Here is a 17,799-nt window from a genome sequence, read left to right on the forward strand (position 1 = left end):
ATCAAGACAATGTGTTCGTTTTGTAATATATAGTTCCGGTCTGGTGTGGCACCCCAGCTAACGCACAACGTTGCCACAATGTAGCCACAACGTGGCGTGTTAGCAGGGACTGTCTGCGGCGCGCTGGTGTGTCCCGGGCTTTAGAGTAGAGAGACAGTTCAACTGTAAGTATGAACGGCAGAAACGGATATTGCCTTCCCTTTAAGTAGAGCGTCAGGGACAGCCTCCCTGGCTTACGGCCATACTAGCCTGAATACGCCCGATCTCGTCCGATCTCGGAAGCCAAGCAGGCTCGGGCCTGGTCAGTACTTGGATGGGAGACCGCCTGGGAATACCAGGTGCTGTAAGCTCTTGCACCTTTTAATAAACCAGAGGGCGACAAATCACGAGTTTTAACTTTGGATACACACAATTTCATCATTATTTCAGATTTTACTTCCCCAAATACACAGGCATACAATAGATCTTGTTCTCCAACGTAAACGGTCCCTAGTAACTAGGGTACATTCGTCAATAAATTGAGCATCATGGCTAGAAGTGACTAAATGTTGCCTAATCTTTCTCATCAAGAAATGACACAATTACAGCAACAAAAAAGGAACTCCACCGCACAAAGTTCAGTGCTCACAAGGAGCATCATTCAACACACACGGTTCCATTCCCATTCATGCAAACCACGAAAGTGTAAAACTTGGGAACGTACTTGAGAGTAAAGATAACATTCAATCTCATTCAAGGCACGGATGTGAATGCAACGGGATGAAATTACTGAAATGATGCCTGCCCTCGAACTGTGATGATGGACTACACGACTCGCCAATAATATTGGGTTCCGGTGTATTGAAATACAGGAGCTGCTGGATTTGTGTGTTTTCTTACCCCTCACCATAGATTGTCAAATGTTTAAACAACTGAACTTATATTCAAGGTTTGTTTCTCTTCATATGTTGTACTGGTTTACATTTGTCTCAGCATCCTGTTGAATGATTCTTGTGCTTTCAAAACAAAATGACAACAGGATGAATGCACACACTTGAAAATACAATACATGCAATGTTATGCATCATAGTGATGCAACCTCCTTTCAGTTTCATACTGCATGTTAATTGAAATCCTTACTGAAATGCACACCATCTCAAGATTGCGCTTGACTGGCAAGTCAGGCACTCAATTACAGCTGTTTTATCAAGACAATGTGTTCGTTTTGTAAAATATAGTTCCGGTCTGGTGTGGCACCCCAGCTAACGCACAACGTTGCCACAACGTTGCCACAACGTGGCGTGTTAGCAGGGACTGTCTGCAGCGCGCTGGTGTGTCCCGGGCTTTAGAGTAGAGAGACAGTTCAACTGTAAGTATGAACGGCAGAAACGGATATTGCCTTCCCTTTAAGTAGAGCGTCAGGGACAGCCTCCCTGGCTTACGGCCATACTAGCCTGAATACGCCCGATCTCGTCTGATATCGTCCGATCTCGGAAGCTAAGCAGGCTCGGGCCTGGTCAGTACTTGGATGGGAGACCGCCTGGGAATACCAGGTGCTGTAAGCTTTTGCATCTTTTACACACCAGAGGGCGACAAATCACAAGTTTTAACTTTGGATACACGCAATTTCATCATTATTTCAGATTTTACTTCCCCAAATACACAGGCATACAATAGATCTTGTTCTCCAACGTAAACGGTCCCTAGTAACTAGGGTACATTCATAAATAAATTGAGCATCATGGCTAGAAGTGACTAAATGTTGCCTAATCTTTCTCATCGAGAAATGACACAATTACAGCAACACAAAAAGGAACTCCACCGGACAAAGTTCAGTGCTCACAAGGAGCCTCATTCAACACACACGGTTCCATTCCCATTCATGCAAAGCACGAAAGTGTAAAACTTGGGAACATACTTGAGAGCAAAGATCACATTCAATCTCATTCAAGGCACGGATGTGAATGCAACGGGATGAAATTACTGAAATGATGCCTGCCCTCGAACTGTGATGATGGACTACCCGACTCGCCAATAATATTGGGTTCTGGTGTATTGAAATACAGGAGCTGCTGGATTTGTGTGTTTTCTTACCCCCTCACCATAGTTTGTCAAATGTTTAAACAACTGAACTTACATTCAAGGTTTGTTTCTCTTCATATGTTTTACTGGTTTACATTTGTCTCAGCAACCTGTTGAATGATTCTTCTGCTTTCAAAACAAAATGACAACAGGATGAATGCACACACTTGAAAATACACTACATGCAATGTTATGCATCATAGTGATGCAACCTCCTTTCAGTTTCATACTGCATGTCAATTGAAATCCTTACTGAAATGCACACCTTCTCAAGATTGCGCTTGACTGGCGTGTCAGGCACTCAATTACAGCTGTTTTATCAAGACAATGTGTTCGTTTTGTAAAATATAGTTCCGGTCTGGTGTGGCACCCCAGCTAACGCACAACGTTGCCACAACGTTGCCACAACGTGGCGTGTTAGCAGGGACTGCCTGCGGCGCGCTGGTGTGTCCCGGGCTTTAGAGTAGAGAGACAGTTAAACTGTAAGTATGAACGGCAGAAACGGATATTGCCTTCCCTTTAACTAGAGCGTCAGGGACAGCCTCCCTGGCTTACGGCCATACTATCCTGAATACGCCCGATCTCGTCCGATCTCGGAAGCCAAGCAGGCTCGGGCCTGGTCAGTACTTGGATGGGAGACCACCTGGGAATACCAGGTGCTGTAAGCTTTTGCACCTTTTACACACCAGAGGGCGACAAATCACGAGTTTTAACTTTGGATACACACAATTTCATCATTATTTCAGATTTTACTTCCCCAAATACACAGGCATACAATAGATCTTGTTCTCCAACGTAAACGGTCCCTAGTAACTAGGGTACATTCGTAAATAAATTGAGCATCATGGCTAGAAGTGACTAAATGTTGCCTAATCTTTCTCATCGAGAAATGACACAATTACAGCAACACAAAAAGGAACTCCACCGCACAAAGTTCAGTGCTCACAAGGAGCCTCATTCAACACACACGGTTCCATTCCCATTCATGCAAAGCACGAAAGTGTAAAACTTGGGAACATACTTGAGAGCAAAGATCACATTCAATCTCATTCAAGGCACGGATGTGAATGCAACGGGATGAAATTACTGAAATGATGCCTGCCCTCGAACTGTGATGATGGACTACCCGACTCGCCAATAATATTGGGTTCTGGTGTATTGAAATACAGGAGCTGCTGGATTTGTGTGTTTTCTTACCCCCTCACCATAGTTTGTCAAATGTTTAAACAACTGAACTTATATTCAAGGTTTGTTTCTCTTCATATGTTTTACTGGTTTACATTTGTCTCAGCAACCTGTTGAATGATTCTTCTGCTTTCAAAACAAAATGACAACAGGATGAATGCACACACTTGAAAATACAATACATGCAATGTTATGCATCATAGTGATGCAACCTCCTTTCAGTTTCATACTGCATGTCAATTGAAATCCTTACTGAAATGCACACCTTCTCAAGATTGCGCTTGACTGGCGTGTCAGGCACTCAATTACAGCTGTTTTATCAAGACAATGTGTTCGTTTTGTAATACATAGTTCCGGTCTGGTGTGGCAACCCAGCTAACGCACAACGTTGCCACAATGTTGCCACAACGTGGCGTGTTAGCAGGGACTGTCTGCGGCGCGCTGGTGTGTCCCGGGCTTTAGAGTAGAGAGACAGTTCAACTGTAAGTATGAACGGCAGAAACGGATATTGCCTTCCCTTTAAGTAGAGCGTCAGGGACAGCCTCCCTGGCTTACGGCCATACTAGCCTGAATACGCCCGATCTCGTCCGATCTCGGAAGCCAAGCAGGCTCGGGCCTGGACAGTACTTGGATGGGAGACCGCCTGGGAATACCAGGTGCTGTAAGCTTTTGCATCTTTTACACACCAGAGGGCGACAAATCACAAGTTTTAACTTTGGATACACGCAATTTCATCATTATTTCAGATTTGACTTCCCCAAATACACAGGCATACAATAGATCTTGTTCTCCAACGTAAACGGTCCCTAGTAACTAGGGTACATTCGTAAATAAATTGAGCATCATGGCTAGAAGTGACTAAATGTTGCCTAATCTTTCTCATCAAGAAATGACACAATTACAGCAACACAAAAAGGAACTCCACCGCACAAAGTTCAGTGCTCACAAGGAGCATCATTCAACACACACGGTTCCATTCCCATTCATGCAAACCACGAAAGTGTAAAACTTGGGAACGTACTTGAGAGTAAAGATAACATTCAATCTCATTCAAGGCACGCATGTGAATGCAACGGGATGAAATTACTGAAATGATGCCTGCCCTCGAACTGTGATGATGGACTACCCGACTCGCCAATAATATTGGGTTCTGGTGTATTGAAATACAGGAGCTGCTGGATTTGTGTGTTTTCTTACCCCTCACCATAGTTTATCAAATGTTTAAACAACTGAAGTTATATTCAAGGTTTGTTTCTCTTCATATGTTTTACTGGTTTACATTTGTCTCAGCATCCTGTTGAATGATTCTTGTGCTTTCAAAACAAAATGACAACAGGATGAATGCACACACTTGAAAATACAATACATGCAATGTTATGCATCATAGTGATGCAACCTCCTTTCAGTTTCATACTGCATGTCAATTGAAATCCTTACTGAAATGCACACCTTCTCAAGATTGCGCTTGACTGGCGTGTCAGGCACTCAATTACAGCTGTTTTATCAAGACAATGTGTTCGTTTTGTAAAATATAGTTCCGGTCTGGTGTGGCAACCCAGCTAACGCACAACGTTGCCACAATGTTGCCACAACGTGGTGTGTTAGCAGGGACTGTCTGCGGCGCGCTGGTGTGTCCCGGGCTTTAGAGTAGAGAGACAGTTCAACTGTAAGTATGAACGGCAGAAACGGATATTGCCTTCCCTTTAAGTAGAGCGTCAGGGACAGCCTCCCTGGCTTACGGCCATACTAGCCTGAATACGCCCGATCTCGTCCGATCTCGGAAGCCAAGCAGGCTCGGGCCTGGTCAGTACTTGGATGGGAGACCGCCTGGGCATACCAGGTGCTGTAAGCTTTTGCATCTTTTACACACCAGAGGGCGACAAATCACGAGTTTTAACTTTGGATACACGCAATTTCATCATTATTTCAGATTTTACTTCCCCAAATACACAGGCATACAATAGATCTTGTTCTCCAACGTAAACGGTCCCTAGTAACTAGGGTACATTCGTAAATAAATTGAGCATCATGGCTAGAAGTGACTAAATGTTGCCTAATCTTTCTCATCGAGAAATGACACAATTACAGCAACACAAAAAGGAACTCCACCGGACAAAGTTCAGTGCTCACAAGGAGCCTCATTCAACACACACGGTTCCATTCCCATTCATGCAAAGCACGAAAGTGTAAAACTTGGGAACATACTTGAGAGCAAAGATCACATTCAATCTCATTCAAGGCACGGATGTGAATGCAACGGGATGAAATTACTGAAATGATGCCTGCCCTCGAACTGTGATGATGGACTACCCGACTCGCCAATAATATTGGGTTCTGGTGTATTGAAATACAGGAGCTGCTGGATTTGTGTGTTTTCTTACCCCCTCACCATAGTTTGTCAAATGTTTAAACAACTGAACTTATATTCAAGGTTTGTTTCTCTTCATATGTTTTACTGGTTTACATTTGTCTCAGCAACCTGTTGAATGATTCTTCTGCTTTCAAAACAAAATGACAACAGGATGAATGCACACACTTGAAAATACAATACATGCAATGTTATGCATCATAGTGATGCAACCTCCTTTCAGTTTCATACTGCATGTCAATTGAAATCCTTACTGAAATGCACACCTTCTCAAGATTGCGCTTGACTGGCGTGTCAGGCACTCAATTACAGCTGTTTTATCAAGACAATGTGTTCGTTTTGTAATATATAGTTCCGGTCTGGTGTGGCACCCCAGCTAACGCACAACGTTGCCACAATGTAGCCACAACGTGGCGTGTTAGCAGGGACTGTCTGCGGCGCGCTGGTGTGTCCCGGGCTTTAGAGTAGAGAGACAGTTCAACTGTAAGTATGAACGGCAGAAACGGATATTGCCTTCCCTTTAAGTAGAGCGTCAGGGACAGCCTCCCTGGCTTACGGCCATACTAGCCTGAATACGCCCGATCTCGTCCGATCTCGGAAGCCAACCAGGCTCGGGCCTGGTCAGTACTTGGATGGGAGACCGCCTGGGAATACCATGTGCTGTAAGCTCTTGCACCTTTTAATAAACCAGAGGGCGACAAATCACGAGTTTTAACTTTGGATACACACAATTTCATCATTATTTCAGATTTTACTTCCCCAAATACACAGGCATACAATAGATCTTGTTCTCCAACGTAAACGGTCCCTAGTAACTAGGGTACATTCGTCAATAAATTGAGCATCATGGCTAGAAGTGACTAAATGTTGCCTAATCTTTCTCATCAAGAAATGACACAATTACAGCAACAAAAAAGGAACTCCACCGCACAAAGTTCAGTGCTCACAAGGAGCATCATTCAACACACACGGTTCCATTCCCATTCATGCAAACCACGAAAGTGTAAAACTTGGGAACGTACTTGAGAGTAAAGATAACATTCAATCTCATTCAAGGCACGCATGTGAATGCAACGGGATGAAATTACTGAAATGATGCCTGCCCTCGAACTGTGATGATGGACTACCCGACTCGCCAATAATATTGGGTTCTGGTGTATTGAAATACAGGAGCTGCTGGATTTGTGTGTTTTCTTACCCCTCACCATAGTTTATCAAATGTTTAAACAACTGAAGTTATATTCAAGGTTTGTTTCTCTTCATATGTTTTACTGGTTTACATTTGTCTCAGCATCCTGTTGAATGATTCTTGTGCTTTCAAAACAAAATGACAACAGGATGAATGCACACACTTGAAAATACAATACATGCAATGTTATGCATCATAGTGATGCAACCTCCTTTCAGTTTCATACTGCATGTCAATTGAAATCCTTACTGAAATGCACACCTTCTCAAGATTGCGCTTGACTGGCGTGTCAGGCACTCAATTACAGCTGTTTTATCAAGACAATGTGTTCGTTTTGTAAAATATAGTTCCGGTCTGGTGTGGCAACCCAGCTAACGCACAACGTTGCCACAATGTTGCCACAACGTGGTGTGTTAGCAGGGACTGTCTGCGGCGCGCTGGTGTGTCCCGGGCTTTAGAGTAGAGAGACAGTTCAACTGTAAGTATGAACGGCAGAAACGGATATTGCCTTCCCTTTAAGTAGAGCGTCAGGGACAGCCTCCCTGGCTTACGGCCATACTAGGCTGAATACGCCCGATCTCGTCTGATCTCGGAAGCCAAGCAGGCTCGGGCCTGGTCAGTACTTGGACGGGAGACCGCCTGGAAAAACCAGGTGCTGTAAGCTTTTGCACCTTTTACACACCAGAGGGCGACAAATCACGAGTTTTAACTTTGGATACACACAATTTCATCATTATTTCAGATTTGACTTCCCCAAATACACAGGCATACAATAGATCTTGTTCTCCAACGTAAACGGTCCCTAGTAACTAGGGTACATTCGTAAATAAATTGAGCATCATGGCTAGAAGTGACTAAATGTTGCCTAATCTTTCTCATCAAGAAATGACACAATTACAGCAACAAAAAAGGAACTCCACCGCACAAAGTTCAGTGCTCACAAGGAGCATCATTCAACACACACGGTTCCATTCCCATTCATGCAAAGCACAAAAGTGTAAAACTTGGGAACATACTTGAGAGCAAAGATCACATTCAATCTCATTCAAGGCACGGATGTGAATGCAACGGGATGAAATTACTGAAATGATGCCTGCCCTCGAACTGTGATGATGGACTACACGACTCGCCAATAATATTGGGTTCCGGTGTATTGAAATACAGGAGCTGCTGGATTTGTGTGTTTTCTTACCCCTCACCATAGATTGTCAAATGTTTAAACAACTGAACTTATATTCAAGGTTTGTTTCTCTTCATATGTTGTACTGGTTTACATTTGTCTCAGCATCCTGTTGAATGATTCTTGTGCTTTCAAAACAAAATGACAACAGGATGAATGCACACACTTGAAAATACAATACATGCAATGTTATGCATCATAGTGATGCAACCTCCTTTCAGTTTCATACTGCATGTTAATTGAAATCCTTACTGAAATGCACACCATCTCAAGATTGCGCTTGACTGGCAAGTCAGGCACTCAATTACAGCTGTTTTATCAAGACAATGTGTTCGTTTTGTAAAATATAGTTCCGGTCTGGTGTGGCACCCCAGCTAACGCACAACGTTGCCACAACGTTGCCACAACGTGGCGTGTTAGCAGGGACTGTCTGCAGCGCGCTGGTGTGTCCCGGGCTTTAGAGTAGAGAGACAGTTCAACTGTAAGTATGAACGGCAGAAACGGATATTGCCTTCCCTTTAAGTAGAGCGTCAGGGACAGCCTCCCTGGCTTACGGCCATACTAGCCTGAATACGCCCGATCTCGTCTGATATCGTCCGATCTCGGAAGCTAAGCAGGCTCGGGCCTGGTCAGTACTTGGATGGGAGACCGCCTGGGAATACCAGGTGCTGTAAGCTTTTGCATCTTTTACACACCAGAGGGCGACAAATCACAAGTTTTAACTTTGGATACACGCAATTTCATCATTATTTCAGATTTTACTTCCCCAAATACACAGGCATACAATAGATCTTGTTCTCCAACGTAAACGGTCCCTAGTAACTAGGGTACATTCATAAATAAATTGAGCATCATGGCTAGAAGTGACTAAATGTTGCCTAATCTTTCTCATCGAGAAATGACACAATTACAGCAACACAAAAAGGAACTCCACCGGACAAAGTTCAGTGCTCACAAGGAGCCTCATTCAACACACACGGTTCCATTCCCATTCATGCAAAGCACGAAAGTGTAAAACTTGGGAACATACTTGAGAGCAAAGATCACATTCAATCTCATTCAAGGCACGGATGTGAATGCAACGGGATGAAATTACTGAAATGATGCCTGCCCTCGAACTGTGATGATGGACTACCCGACTCGCCAATAATATTGGGTTCTGGTGTATTGAAATACAGGAGCTGCTGGATTTGTGTGTTTTCTTACCCCCTCACCATAGTTTGTCAAATGTTTAAACAACTGAACTTACATTCAAGGTTTGTTTCTCTTCATATGTTTTACTGGTTTACATTTGTCTCAGCAACCTGTTGAATGATTCTTCTGCTTTCAAAACAAAATGACAACAGGATGAATGCACACACTTGAAAATACACTACATGCAATGTTATGCATCATAGTGATGCAACCTCCTTTCAGTTTCATACTGCATGTCAATTGAAATCCTTACTGAAATGCACACCTTCTCAAGATTGCGCTTGACTGGCGTGTCAGGCACTCAATTACAGCTGTTTTATCAAGACAATGTGTTCGTTTTGTAAAATATAGTTCCGGTCTGGTGTGGCACCCCAGCTAACGCACAACGTTGCCACAACGTTGCCACAACGTGGCGTGTTAGCAGGGACTGCCTGCGGCGCGCTGGTGTGTCCCGGGCTTTAGAGTAGAGAGACAGTTAAACTGTAAGTATGAACGGCAGAAACGGATATTGCCTTCCCTTTAACTAGAGCGTCAGGGACAGCCTCCCTGGCTTACGGCCATACTATCCTGAATACGCCCGATCTCGTCCGATCTCGGAAGCCAAGCAGGCTCGGGCCTGGTCAGTACTTGGATGGGAGACCACCTGGGAATACCAGGTGCTGTAAGCTTTTGCACCTTTTACACACCAGAGGGCGACAAATCACGAGTTTTAACTTTGGATACACACAATTTCATCATTATTTCAGATTTTACTTCCCCAAATACACAGGCATACAATAGATCTTGTTCTCCAACGTAAACGGTCCCTAGTAACTAGGGTACATTCGTAAATAAATTGAGCATCATGGCTAGAAGTGACTAAATGTTGCCTAATCTTTCTCATCGAGAAATGACACAATTACAGCAACACAAAAAGGAACTCCACCGCACAAAGTTCAGTGCTCACAAGGAGCCTCATTCAACACACACGGTTCCATTCCCATTCATGCAAAGCACGAAAGTGTAAAACTTGGGAACATACTTGAGAGCAAAGATCACATTCAATCTCATTCAAGGCACGGATGTGAATGCAACGGGATGAAATTACTGAAATGATGCCTGCCCTCGAACTGTGATGATGGACTACCCGACTCGCCAATAATATTGGGTTCTGGTGTATTGAAATACAGGAGCTGCTGGATTTGTGTGTTTTCTTACCCCCTCACCATAGTTTGTCAAATGTTTAAACAACTGAACTTATATTCAAGGTTTGTTTCTCTTCATATGTTTTACTGGTTTACATTTGTCTCAGCAACCTGTTGAATGATTCTTCTGCTTTCAAAACAAAATGACAACAGGATGAATGCACACACTTGAAAATACAATACATGCAATGTTATGCATCATAGTGATGCAACCTCCTTTCAGTTTCATACTGCATGTCAATTGAAATCCTTACTGAAATGCACACCTTCTCAAGATTGCGCTTGACTGGCGTGTCAGGCACTCAATTACAGCTGTTTTATCAAGACAATGTGTTCGTTTTGTAATACATAGTTCCGGTCTGGTGTGGCAACCCAGCTAACGCACAACGTTGCCACAATGTTGCCACAACGTGGCGTGTTAGCAGGGACTGTCTGCGGCGCGCTGGTGTGTCCCGGGCTTTAGAGTAGAGAGACAGTTCAACTGTAAGTATGAACGGCAGAAACGGATATTGCCTTCCCTTTAAGTAGAGCGTCAGGGACAGCCTCCCTGGCTTACGGCCATACTAGCCTGAATACGCCCGATCTCGTCCGATCTCGGAAGCCAAGCAGGCTCGGGCCTGGACAGTACTTGGATGGGAGACCGCCTGGGAATACCAGGTGCTGTAAGCTTTTGCATCTTTTACACACCAGAGGGCGACAAATCACAAGTTTTAACTTTGGATACACGCAATTTCATCATTATTTCAGATTTGACTTCCCCAAATACACAGGCATACAATAGATCTTGTTCTCCAACGTAAACGGTCCCTAGTAACTAGGGTACATTCGTAAATAAATTGAGCATCATGGCTAGAAGTGACTAAATGTTGCCTAATCTTTCTCATCAAGAAATGACACAATTACAGCAACACAAAAAGGAACTCCACCGCACAAAGTTCAGTGCTCACAAGGAGCATCATTCAACACACACGGTTCCATTCCCATTCATGCAAACCACGAAAGTGTAAAACTTGGGAACGTACTTGAGAGTAAAGATAACATTCAATCTCATTCAAGGCACGCATGTGAATGCAACGGGATGAAATTACTGAAATGATGCCTGCCCTCGAACTGTGATGATGGACTACCCGACTCGCCAATAATATTGGGTTCTGGTGTATTGAAATACAGGAGCTGCTGGATTTGTGTGTTTTCTTACCCCTCACCATAGTTTATCAAATGTTTAAACAACTGAAGTTATATTCAAGGTTTGTTTCTCTTCATATGTTTTACTGGTTTACATTTGTCTCAGCATCCTGTTGAATGATTCTTGTGCTTTCAAAACAAAATGACAACAGGATGAATGCACACACTTGAAAATACAATACATGCAATGTTATGCATCATAGTGATGCAACCTCCTTTCAGTTTCATACTGCATGTCAATTGAAATCCTTACTGAAATGCACACCTTCTCAAGATTGCGCTTGACTGGCGTGTCAGGCACTCAATTACAGCTGTTTTATCAAGACAATGTGTTCGTTTTGTAAAATATAGTTCCGGTCTGGTGTGGCAACCCAGCTAACGCACAACGTTGCCACAATGTTGCCACAACGTGGTGTGTTAGCAGGGACTGTCTGCGGCGCGCTGGTGTGTCCCGGGCTTTAGAGTAGAGAGACAGTTCAACTGTAAGTATGAACGGCAGAAACGGATATTGCCTTCCCTTTAAGTAGAGCGTCAGGGACAGCCTCCCTGGCTTACGGCCATACTAGCCTGAATACGCCCGATCTCGTCCGATCTCGGAAGCCAAGCAGGCTCGGGCCTGGTCAGTACTTGGATGGGAGACCGCCTGGGCATACCAGGTGCTGTAAGCTTTTGCATCTTTTACACACCAGAGGGCGACAAATCACGAGTTTTAACTTTGGATACACGCAATTTCATCATTATTTCAGATTTTACTTCCCCAAATACACAGGCATACAATAGATCTTGTTCTCCAACGTAAACGGTCCCTAGTAACTAGGGTACATTCGTAAATAAATTGAGCATCATGGCTAGAAGTGACTAAATGTTGCCTAATCTTTCTCATCGAGAAATGACACAATTACAGCAACACAAAAAGGAACTCCACCGGACAAAGTTCAGTGCTCACAAGGAGCCTCATTCAACACACACGGTTCCATTCCCATTCATGCAAAGCACGAAAGTGTAAAACTTGGGAACATACTTGAGAGCAAAGATCACATTCAATCTCATTCAAGGCACGGATGTGAATGCAACGGGATGAAATTACTGAAATGATGCCTGCCCTCGAACTGTGATGATGGACTACCCGACTCGCCAATAATATTGGGTTCTGGTGTATTGAAATACAGGAGCTGCTGGATTTGTGTGTTTTCTTACCCCCTCACCATAGTTTGTCAAATGTTTAAACAACTGAACTTATATTCAAGGTTTGTTTCTCTTCATATGTTTTACTGGTTTACATTTGTCTCAGCAACCTGTTGAATGATTCTTCTGCTTTCAAAACAAAATGACAACAGGATGAATGCACACACTTGAAAATACAATACATGCAATGTTATGCATCATAGTGATGCAACCTCCTTTCAGTTTCATACTGCATGTCAATTGAAATCCTTACTGAAATGCACACCTTCTCAAGATTGCGCTTGACTGGCGTGTCAGGCACTCAATTACAGCTGTTTTATCAAGACAATGTGTTCGTTTTGTAATATATAGTTCCGGTCTGGTGTGGCACCCCAGCTAACGCACAACGTTGCCACAATGTAGCCACAACGTGGCGTGTTAGCAGGGACTGTCTGCGGCGCGCTGGTGTGTCCCGGGCTTTAGAGTAGAGAGACAGTTCAACTGTAAGTATGAACGGCAGAAACGGATATTGCCTTCCCTTTAAGTAGAGCGTCAGGGACAGCCTCCCTGGCTTACGGCCATACTAGCCTGAATACGCCCGATCTCGTCCGATCTCGGAAGCCAACCAGGCTCGGGCCTGGTCAGTACTTGGATGGGAGACCGCCTGGGAATACCATGTGCTGTAAGCTCTTGCACCTTTTAATAAACCAGAGGGCGACAAATCACGAGTTTTAACTTTGGATACACACAATTTCATCATTATTTCAGATTTTACTTCCCCAAATACACAGGCATACAATAGATCTTGTTCTCCAACGTAAACGGTCCCTAGTAACTAGGGTACATTCGTCAATAAATTGAGCATCATGGCTAGAAGTGACTAAATGTTGCCTAATCTTTCTCATCAAGAAATGACACAATTACAGCAACAAAAAAGGAACTCCACCGCACAAAGTTCAGTGCTCACAAGGAGCATCATTCAACACACACGGTTCCATTCCCATTCATGCAAACCACGAAAGTGTAAAACTTGGGAACGTACTTGAGAGTAAAGATAACATTCAATCTCATTCAAGGCACGCATGTGAATGCAACGGGATGAAATTACTGAAATGATGCCTGCCCTCGAACTGTGATGATGGACTACCCGACTCGCCAATAATATTGGGTTCTGGTGTATTGAAATACAGGAGCTGCTGGATTTGTGTGTTTTCTTACCCCTCACCATAGTTTATCAAATGTTTAAACAACTGAAGTTATATTCAAGGTTTGTTTCTCTTCATATGTTTTACTGGTTTACATTTGTCTCAGCATCCTGTTGAATGATTCTTGTGCTTTCAAAACAAAATGACAACAGGATGAATGCACACACTTGAAAATACAATACATGCAATGTTATGCATCATAGTGATGCAACCTCCTTTCAGTTTCATACTGCATGTCAATTGAAATCCTTACTGAAATGCACACCTTCTCAAGATTGCGCTTGACTGGCGTGTCAGGCACTCAATTACAGCTGTTTTATCAAGACAATGTGTTCGTTTTGTAAAATATAGTTCCGGTCTGGTGTGGCAACCCAGCTAACGCACAACGTTGCCACAATGTTGCCACAACGTGGTGTGTTAGCAGGGACTGTCTGCGGCGCGCTGGTGTGTCCCGGGCTTTAGAGTAGAGAGACAGTTCAACTGTAAGTATGAACGGCAGAAACGGATATTGCCTTCCCTTTAAGTAGAGCGTCAGGGACAGCCTCCCTGGCTTACGGCCATACTAGGCTGAATACGCCCGATCTCGTCTGATCTCGGAAGCCAAGCAGGCTCGGGCCTGGTCAGTACTTGGACGGGAGACCGCCTGGAAAAACCAGGTGCTGTAAGCTTTTGCACCTTTTACACACCAGAGGGCGACAAATCACGAGTTTTAACTTTGGATACACACAATTTCATCATTATTTCAGATTTGACTTCCCCAAATACACAGGCATACAATAGATCTTGTTCTCCAACGTAAACGGTCCCTAGTAACTAGGGTACATTCGTAAATAAATTGAGCATCATGGCTAGAAGTGACTAAATGTTGCCTAATCTTTCTCATCAAGAAATGACACAATTACAGCAACAAAAAAGGAACTCCACCGCACAAAGTTCAGTGCTCACAAGGAGCATCATTCAACACACACGGTTCCATTCCCATTCATGCAAAGCACAAAAGTGTAAAACTTGGGAACATACTTGAGAGCAAAGATCACATTCAATCTCATTCAAGGCACGGATGTGAATGCAACGGGATGAAATTACTGAAATGATGCCTGCCCTCGAACTGTGATGATGGACTACACGACTCGCCAATAATATTGGGTTCCGGTGTATTGAAATACAGGAGCTGCTGGATTTGTGTGTTTTCTTACCCCTCACCATAGATTGTCAAATGTTTAAACAACTGAACTTATATTCAAGGTTTGTTTCTCTTCATATGTTTTACTGGTTTACATTTGTCTCAGCATCCTGTTGAATGATTCTTGTGCTTTCAAAACAAAATGACAACAGGATGAATGCACACACTTGAAAATACAATACATGCAATGTTATGCATCATAGTGATGCAACCTCCTTTCAGTTTCATACTGCATGTCAATTGAAATCCTTACTGAAATGCACACCATCTCAAGATTGCGCTTGACTGGCAAGTCAGGCACTCAATTACAGCTGTTTTATCAAGACAATGTGTTCGTTTTGTAAAATATAGTTCCGGTCTGGTGTGGCACCCCAGCTAACGCACAACGTTGCCACAACGTTGCCACAACGTGGCGTGTTAGCAGGGACTGTCTGCAGCGCGCTGGTGTGTCCCGGGCTTTAGAGTAGAGAGACAGTTCAACTGTAAGTATGAACGGCAGAAACGGATATTGCCTTCCCTTTAAGTAGAGCGTCAGGGACAGCCTCCCTGGCTTAAGGCCATACTAGCCTGAATACGCCCGATCTCGTCCGATCTCGGAAGCCAAGCAGGCTCAGGCCTGGTCAGTACTTGGATGGGAGACCACCTGGGAATAGCAGGTGCTGTAAGCTTTTGCACCTTATACACACCAGAGGGCGACAAATCACGAGTTTTAACTTTGGATACACACAATTTCATCATTATTTCAGATTTTACTTCCCCAAATACACAGGCATACAATAGATCTTGTTCTCCAACGTAAACGGTCCCTAGTAACTAGGGTACATTCGTAAATAAATTGAGCATCATGGCTAGAAGTGACTAAATGTTGCCTAATCTTTCTCATCGAGAAATGACACAATTACAGCAACACAAAAAGGAACTTCACCGGACAAAGTTCAGTGCTCACAAGGAGCCTCATTCAACACACACGGTTCCATTCCCATTCATGCAAAGCACGAAAGTGTAAAACTTGGGAACATACTTGAGAGCAAAGATCACATTCAATCTCATTGAAGGCACGGATGTGAATGCAACGGGATGAAATTACTGAAATGATGCCTGCCCTCGAACTGTGATGATGGACTACCCGACTCGCCAATAATATTGGGTTCTGGTGTATTGAAATACAGGAGCTGCTGGATTTGTGTGTTTTCTTACCCCCTCACCATAGTTTGTCAAATGTTTAAACAACTGAACTTATATTCAAGGTTTGTTTCTCTTCATATGTTTTACTGGTTTACATTTGTCTCAGCAACCTGTTGAATGATTCTTCTGCTTTCAAAACAAAATGACAACAGGATGAATGCACACACTTGAAAATACAATACATGCAATGTTATGCATCATAGTGATGCAACCTCCTTTCAGTTTCATACTGCATGTCAATTGAAATCCTTACTGAAATGCACACCTTCTCAAGATTGCGCTTGACTGGCGTGTCAGGCACTCAATTACAGCTGTTTTATCAAGACAATGTGTTCGTTTTGTAATATATAGTTCCGGTCTGGTGTGGCACCCCAGCTAACGCACAACGTTGCCACAACGTTGCCACAATGTGGCGTGTTAGCAGGGACTGTCTGCGGCGCGCTGGTGTGTCCCGGGCTTTAGAGTAGAGAGACAGTTCAACTGTAAGTATGAACGGCAGAAACGGATATTGCCTTCCCTTTAAGTAGAGCGTCAGGGACAGCCTCCCTGGCTTATGGGCATACTAGCCTGAATACGCCCGATCTCGTCCGATCTCGTCCGATCTCGGAAGCTAAGCAGGCTCGGGCCTGGTCAGTACTTGGATGGGAGACCGCCTGGGAATACCAGGTGCTGTAAGCTTTTGCATCTTTTACACACCAGAGGGCGACAAATCACAAGTTTTAACTTTGGATACACGCAATTTCATCATTATTTCAGATTTTACTTCCCCAAATACACAGGCATACAATAGATCTTGTTCTCCAACGTAAACGGTCCCTAGTAACTAGGGTACATTCATAAATAAATTGAGCATCATGGCTAGAAGTGACTAAATGTTGCCTAATCTTTCTCATCGAGAAATGACACAATTACAGCAACACAAAAAGGAACTCCACCGGACAAAGTTCAGTGCTCACAAGGAGCCTCATTCAACACACACGGTTCCATTCCCATTCATGCAAAGCACGAAAGTGTAAAACTTGGGAACATACTTGAGAGCAAAGATCACATTCAATCTCATTCAAGGCACGGATGTGAATGCAACGGGATGAAATTACTGAAATGATGCCTGCCCTCGAACTGTGATGATGGACTACCCGACTCGCCAATAATATTGGGTTCTGGTGTATTGAAATACAGGAGCTGCTGGATTTGTGTGTTTTCTTACCCCCTCACCATAGTTTGTCAAATGTTTAAACAACTGAACTTACATTCAAGGTTTGTTTCTCTTCATATGTTTTACTGGTTTACATTTGTCTCAGCAACCTGTTGAATGATTCTTCTGCTTTCAAAACAAAATGACAACAGGATGAATGCACACACTTGAAAATACACTACATGCAATGTTATGCATCATAGTGATGCAACCTCCTTTCAGTTTCATACTGCATGTCAATTGAAATCCTTACTGAAATGCACACCTTCTCAAGATTGCGCTTGACTGGCGTGTCAGGCACTCAATTACAGCTGTTTTATC

At 43.5% G+C, this 17,799-nt stretch overlaps 12 non-coding genes and 3 pseudogenes across 12 annotated transcripts; all 15 read left to right on the forward strand.

The window, feature by feature from the left end:
- The first annotated feature begins 231 nt into the window (after positions 1-231).
- LOC136740429 (5S ribosomal RNA) lies at positions 232-350 on the forward strand. Its single transcript, XR_010813264.1, has one exon. It is a non-coding gene; the product is annotated as a 5S ribosomal RNA (ribosomal RNA).
- A 1,065-nt stretch (positions 351-1,415) lies between these two features.
- LOC136740676 (uncharacterized) lies at positions 1,416-1,544 on the forward strand (annotated as a pseudogene).
- Positions 1,545-2,610: 1,066 nt separating this feature from the next.
- LOC136740633 (5S ribosomal RNA) lies at positions 2,611-2,729 on the forward strand. Its single transcript, XR_010813457.1, has one exon. It is a non-coding gene; the product is annotated as a 5S ribosomal RNA (ribosomal RNA).
- Positions 2,730-3,795: 1,066 nt separating this feature from the next.
- On the forward strand, positions 3,796-3,914 carry LOC136740460 (5S ribosomal RNA). Its single transcript, XR_010813294.1, has one exon. It is a non-coding gene; the product is annotated as a 5S ribosomal RNA (ribosomal RNA).
- A 1,065-nt stretch (positions 3,915-4,979) lies between these two features.
- Positions 4,980-5,098, forward strand: LOC136740618 (5S ribosomal RNA). The gene has a single exon (XR_010813444.1). It is a non-coding gene; the product is annotated as a 5S ribosomal RNA (ribosomal RNA).
- Positions 5,099-6,164: 1,066 nt separating this feature from the next.
- LOC136740682 (5S ribosomal RNA) lies at positions 6,165-6,283 on the forward strand. The gene has a single exon (XR_010813502.1). It is a non-coding gene; the product is annotated as a 5S ribosomal RNA (ribosomal RNA).
- Positions 6,284-7,348: 1,065 nt separating this feature from the next.
- LOC136740704 (5S ribosomal RNA) lies at positions 7,349-7,467 on the forward strand. Its single transcript, XR_010813522.1, has one exon. It is a non-coding gene; the product is annotated as a 5S ribosomal RNA (ribosomal RNA).
- A 1,064-nt stretch (positions 7,468-8,531) lies between these two features.
- Positions 8,532-8,660, forward strand: LOC136740677 (uncharacterized; annotated as a pseudogene).
- Positions 8,661-9,726: 1,066 nt separating this feature from the next.
- Positions 9,727-9,845, forward strand: LOC136740634 (5S ribosomal RNA). The gene has a single exon (XR_010813458.1). It is a non-coding gene; the product is annotated as a 5S ribosomal RNA (ribosomal RNA).
- Positions 9,846-10,911: 1,066 nt separating this feature from the next.
- Positions 10,912-11,030, forward strand: LOC136740461 (5S ribosomal RNA). The gene has a single exon (XR_010813295.1). It is a non-coding gene; the product is annotated as a 5S ribosomal RNA (ribosomal RNA).
- Positions 11,031-12,095: 1,065 nt separating this feature from the next.
- Positions 12,096-12,214, forward strand: LOC136740619 (5S ribosomal RNA). The gene has a single exon (XR_010813445.1). It is a non-coding gene; the product is annotated as a 5S ribosomal RNA (ribosomal RNA).
- A 1,066-nt stretch (positions 12,215-13,280) lies between these two features.
- On the forward strand, positions 13,281-13,399 carry LOC136740683 (5S ribosomal RNA). Its single transcript, XR_010813503.1, has one exon. It is a non-coding gene; the product is annotated as a 5S ribosomal RNA (ribosomal RNA).
- Positions 13,400-14,464: 1,065 nt separating this feature from the next.
- Positions 14,465-14,583, forward strand: LOC136740705 (5S ribosomal RNA). The gene has a single exon (XR_010813523.1). It is a non-coding gene; the product is annotated as a 5S ribosomal RNA (ribosomal RNA).
- A 1,064-nt stretch (positions 14,584-15,647) lies between these two features.
- Positions 15,648-15,766, forward strand: LOC136740675 (5S ribosomal RNA). The gene has a single exon (XR_010813497.1). It is a non-coding gene; the product is annotated as a 5S ribosomal RNA (ribosomal RNA).
- A 1,066-nt stretch (positions 15,767-16,832) lies between these two features.
- On the forward strand, positions 16,833-16,961 carry LOC136740714 (uncharacterized; annotated as a pseudogene).
- Positions 16,962-17,799: the final 838 nt, after the last annotated feature.

The sequence above is a fragment of the Amia ocellicauda genome, unplaced genomic scaffold (genome assembly GCF_036373705.1).
Source record: "Amia ocellicauda isolate fAmiCal2 unplaced genomic scaffold, fAmiCal2.hap1 HAP1_SCAFFOLD_64, whole genome shotgun sequence".
NCBI classification, from domain to species: domain Eukaryota; kingdom Metazoa; phylum Chordata; class Actinopteri; order Amiiformes; family Amiidae; genus Amia; species Amia ocellicauda.